Below are 6,000 nucleotides of genomic sequence, written 5' to 3' on the forward strand. Positions count from 1 at the left end.
TAAATAAGTTAGTTAAATAAGTAAGTTAAACGTTGAAAGACGAAACCGCTTCCTAGCGAATGACCGTTGGCTCAAATCAGCCGTCCAATCATGGCGGCTTAGCCTTTGTGGAAAATTGGTATGTTGACCTACCTTTTTTAAGTTAGCCCAGTTTGGACACACACCTCTTAATTCACTCCTAAACTAAAAAACTAATCATATATATTCAATCAGCAAACCCAGCGACCTCTAATTATTTTCGTGGAAATAAATTGGTATGTTGACAAGAAATGTTATTTTACTTTCCGAATTTTCCGACGACACATCAGTGTGAATGGCCGTTTCAAATTTTGGTTGCAGATAAGGATTCGGATAGGATATGGGTTAGGGTAGGTACAAACAGGAAAGGAGATCATATAAACCAATTATCTTAAGGGTTATTAATTTCTAAAACCCTACACTACGTAAATTAAACTCGAGACGAAGTTTACGAAACAAGTTGTCGCCCGTCTACCATGCTGTCTGTTTGAACAAGGCCCCAAAAACCCGCGCTCGACCTCTCGCTACCCTCCGAAAAAGCCTATGTCAGGTCAATGGTTCTTATCACTCCCTAAATCAATTAAATAATTTCTTAACTAATTTGAAGGGACAGTTAAATCTATTTATTAAATCTATCTATCAAATATTTTAAATGCTAGGTAAATTAATCAGATTATTCAAAATATAATATTATAATTTCTGCAGAGCTTATACTAAAGAAAATGGGGTGTAGTTATTTTGTAGCTCTTAACAGTGACTTCGTTAAAGGTTAGAAAATGTATATGTACAAATAAATTTACAACAATTACTATTACTTTTTTCATCTTTATTATTATTGTTATTATTAATACTATTATTCGATCCAATATCACAGAGAAAAATTACCTTACGAAAACAGGCTTAAGCACTCTAATCATTGTGGTCAAGGCCTAAGCGTCTGCTCTTGGATCTAAGCAGTGTCAAGCGTAAATGGTTCCTGTGTAAATACAGGACTTTCTTTGCACACAGTAGCGAAGGGCTAACTAAACAGTAATGTAAAACAATCACTAAACACTAACACTCACAATGCACTTACTCAGCAAGCACTCACACTTGCATACATTCACTACACACACACACACACACACACACACACACACACACAAACACACACTTAACATACGCTCACACTCAATAACACAAAATACTGAATACCCAACACTCACTAGACACTCACGATACACTAAATGCTCACTAAACACTTGAAACACTAAATTCACTAAATACTCATTATACCCCAAACACTCGCTAAACATTCACTAAACAATCACTTAATCCAAAACATTAATTAAACACTAAACACTCACTAAACCCTAAGCACTCATTAAATACTAAATGCTTACCAAACCCTAATTACTTATTAAATACTAAACAGTGAATGGACATCCACTCATTAAAATCTCAATAAACACTTACACACTAAACACTTGCTAAACACTAACATTCACAAGACATTCACTAAACGCTCACTTAACATTCGCAAAACATTCACTAAAACCCTAAACACTCACTGAATACTTATACACTAAATATTCACTAAACACTAGCATTCATAAGACATTCCCTAAACGCTCACTTAATATTAACAAAACATTCACTAAAACCCTAAAGACAAAACATTCATTGAATACTTACATAATAAACATTCAATAACATTCACAAAACATTCATTAAACCCTAAAGACTCAGCAAACATTCACTGAATACTGACACATTAAACAGTCACTAAACCCTAAACATTCATCAAACATTTACTCATAAACCCTAACAATTCGCTACAAACTTACTCATTAAACATTAACGATAGAAAAAATTCACAATCGCACTAATTTTTCATTTCTCTTGTTTTCTTTACATTAATGCTAGGTGATTATTTCTTTGGTCTTATATTTATTCATAATCTTCTTGAGAGAATGGAAATGTTCGAAATAACTTGGTGTGGAGAGATTGCTTAAAAAACAGAGATCCTCTGTGTCCTTCCTCAGCCAGGTATATTTTATCTGACGAATTTTACACCACCCGAAAAAAACCGACTATAGTAACAACAATATTCATTCATAAAACTGATAATACAAAAACGTATCCATGATTTCATTAGTATGAAAGTCAGTTGAAACCAAAAGAAGGTAGTCCTGCTTTAATAAAACAAACCGAGTAGGCTATAGCGCAATTATTATGATCTGTAGTCTGTACCCTGACTATATAGCGTATATATCTATTTAATGGTTGCGTATTACTCTATTTAACAAATGTTAAGTACATAGACATTTTACAGCAATAACTCTAATAAAGATATGAACTTACATGCTACTTTACAGTGCCAGTCTTCCAGCTACCGCTACATTAATTTTCATCTCGTAAACAAAGCTAAAGCGATTACTATAATTGAACTTAATTGCTTGCTTGACAAAATAATAATATGACCGAATTATTGTGGGCCTACAGATGACTATTATTTGTATGAAACAAATAAATAATTTTTGTGTTAAATAAATACAAAGGATATAGAAAAGATAAAAATATTTATTAAATATATCATGATAATGTATAATACGGGTCAATAGTAGCCTCCTATACTAGTCTAGACATTAATTATCAGGCCTTGCCCTTCCCCCTGCCCATCTGTTAGGGTGTGTCTGTCTGGGGGAAACCACCCACTAAAATGTCTGTCATTACTATCACAGCATTCTAGGATATGAAGTGCTATTGTAGTACAAATTTTACTTGGTAACTTCAATGTTGGATGCAGTTCCTGTCTCCCCCTCCCCCTCCCCCTCCCCATTAGTTGTGGGGTGTCTGTGAGGGGGTAACCACCCACTAAAATGTCAGGTATTACCATTACAGCATTCTAGGATGTGCAGTGCTATTGTAGTACAAATTTTACTTGGTATCTCCGATGTTGGATGGAGATCCTGTCTCGAACTTCCCTTCTCCCTCCCCCTCCACTCGTTGTGGGGTGTCTGTCGGGGGTAACCACCCACTAAAATGTCTGTCGTTACTACCGCAGTACTCTAGGATGTGCAGTACTAATGTAGTACAAATTTTACTTGATATCTCCAATGTTGGATGCAGATCATGTCTCCCCCTCCCCACTCGTTGTGGGGCGTCTGTCAGGGGGTAACCACGTCTGTCATTACCACCACAGTATTCTAGGATATGGAGTGCTATTTTAGTGTAAATTTTACTCGGTATCTCCTAAGTTGGATCTAGATCCAATTAAACCCCCCCCCCCCCTTTTCAGTGCGTCTGTCAGGGGGAACCCACCCTCCAAAATGTCTGTCACTGGTCATTCTGTAAACAGTAGTCTGCAGATATATTATATATTAGTTTTAGCTGATATCTCATATATTGGATCTAGACCCAAAATCTAACAAGCAATTAGTGGTGCTTGTTAAGTAAACCACCCATATATTTTCGGCAGAAAGTCAGTTTCACAGTTTACAAGTCTACTCCTAAATACCGGTAGGGGTTACAATCGGTATCTCGATCGTTGTATCTCAATGGTCGGGCTGTCGGTCTAAAATAGCTCTTGAAATCATTCACAAGATTAATGTAAAGACATGTACACAACGACTCATTTACCAAGTGATTATTGCTCCCCACATGCCTCCGCGCAAGCAGTTATAGGACGGTTGGGACCTTGTTTTGATCGCAAGCACACGTTAAAGGGAACTGTGACTATCATGGTTCAGCGTTCGTGTGAGGAATAATTCTCCACTCCTACTATTTTTTTTTTTAAGATATAATTACTAATTTCTTAAAAGGAGAGAATGAAATTGGCTGCATAATTCACAGAGGAAGATTTAGTATGGTAAGGTTGAACCCATCCTATTTTTTTCAAGAAAAATAAAAGAGGAGTGGACGCATACTAGGCCTACAAATCATTTGATCGTCCTTTCTCTCTCTGTCTCTCCCAAGTAACTCGTCTCCTTTCTACTTCCGTGCTACTCCCCCATTCTCCCTATCTCCCTACTTGGCAGGTCTAACCCCCACCCCTTCTCTCCCATGATCGCCTTTGGTGACCTTTTCTGTTGTGACGTCAGCTTACTCGATAAATAAATCGAAACAAATTCTTTACGGGACGAAAATAGCTTTTGCTTGGAACAGCGGATAAAAGCTATTCATTTTAGACTCAAAATAATAACCGAGAGAGAGAGAGAGAGAGAGAGGGAGAGAGAGAGAGAGAGAGAGAGAGAGAGAAGAGAAGAGAATAGTACATTAATTCTGGAAGTGTCATAAAAAATGCATTGTAAAACTCCGTCCTCAGTCTAGGGTTTTCGATCAGATCATCAGTGTCATTTGAACTGCTGATCGGTTGACACAGGTAAGCGAGCATCCGTCCTGACGTCGCTTCCAGCTAAACGATTTATAATTCATACTTCATTTCGATTAGAATAAATGATCAAAGTGGATAATTGTACCAATTTACAACTAATTTATCCGATAACCTCTCTTTTGCTCCGTTTCGTTAAGCTCTCGAGAGCTAAATTTACGAGTATGAACTTGCGTTGTGATTCTTGAGTCCTGATTGAAAGGTGAAGAAGAAGAACGAACTAGAATGATGTATGGTGCGGTTAGTAGGTTATAAACGAAGAAGAATACAGGTATTACAAAGATTCCTCTGCTTTTGTCCGAAGAACTTAACATCATTCAAAGAGGTATGTATGCATTACATACATACACACACACACACACACACACACACACACATCATATATATATATATATATATATATATATATATATATATATATGTATATATATTTATATATTATATATAAACAGGGACGGCCCAGGACTTTGATGTTACCGGTCCACTTGAAGATGGAGCTAAATAAAATTGGGAGGTATATCTTGAAATGGAAGTATAAATTTGATGGGACACACACACACACACACACACACACACACACACACATATATATATATATGTATATATATATATATATATATATATATATATATATATATACATATATATAATAGTGATGGGTCGGATAAACGGCTCTGGGAAACATAAAACACATGCGACAATAACTAAAGGAATACTTTTATTTTAGATTATCAAAATTTTCTTTAATAGTTCACTCTTGGATGCAACTTTGTCAATTATTAAATCATTATCGAGAGACATTAATATATCCCTCTCTACTGTTTATGGCATAAACTCCTGGAGGTATTCCAGTGAAAGTCTGCTTCTTAGACGATTTTTTATGAATTTCAAGGTATAAAAACGTCTCCCACAAGAAACTTGAGTAACTGACAAGATCAGGAGATACTTGTAAGCTAGACCAATTATATGATAGGCATCCCTTAACAAGTTGTACCTACTGAGTATCTGGTAACAGCAGACTGGACATTCTTACATGGTAAACATTTCGTTGCAATTGTCCCATAACTGTCTTCATTTAAATAAGACTCGTGTTCATCCTCATCATTCATATCTTTATCGGTGTAGTCTTCCAAGGGTGCATTTTTCAATTTTTTTCGAGTGCGTAGCTAGACTCCTTAATTCCAACATCAAGTTTTCAGCCGTTGCCCGGCTGTCGAACTTCAGCAATGGCTACTGAGTTCTTTAAATAAAGACTCATACTCTCCAATATTGCTGCTCTTCAGCTGAGCAAAATTTCTTGGGTCTGGAATCGATAAATCGTTGTACAGAGCCCCATGAGAAAGAAATCGATCACTGAGGCTCTGTGTGACTTTGTCCAATATTGGATTATATACCTCAACTTCATAAGCCCTCTCTGCGTCATTCAGCCTCTCACCATAAGCCTTCTCGCCAGGCATCGTTTTCTTCTTTCTAACTCTTTTTATCTGCACCTCCAACTCCAAATCTGCATTCTCTTCATCTTCTAGCTGTTCATTAGCCCAACAAACAAAATGATCTGCAGCCACCTTAATACCTCCAAAATCTCTGTTTATTTTATTCAGACTCTCTTT

The 6,000-nt window shown here is 36.5% G+C and overlaps 1 protein-coding gene across 3 annotated transcripts in view; it reads left to right on the top strand.

Moving 5' to 3' along the window:
• LOC135209112 (UDP-glucosyltransferase 2-like) overlaps positions 1–6,000 on the top strand; it is a 43,955-nt gene that overhangs the window by 27,624 nt on the left and 10,331 nt on the right. The window contains exon 1 of one of the 3 annotated variants that reach the window (XM_064241742.1): positions 4,295–4,381. The exons of 1 other annotated variant lie outside the window; for it this stretch is intronic. The gene's annotated coding sequence lies outside the window, so the exon portion shown is untranslated. Of the gene's footprint in view, positions 1–4,294; positions 4,382–4,426; positions 4,716–6,000 lie in introns of those variants that run through there. One more of the 3 variants, XM_064241744.1, reaches the window with a different exon arrangement.

The sequence above is a fragment of the Macrobrachium nipponense genome, chromosome 37, assembly GCF_015104395.2.
Source record: "Macrobrachium nipponense isolate FS-2020 chromosome 37, ASM1510439v2, whole genome shotgun sequence".
Lineage (NCBI taxonomy): Eukaryota > Metazoa > Arthropoda > Malacostraca > Decapoda > Palaemonidae > Macrobrachium > Macrobrachium nipponense.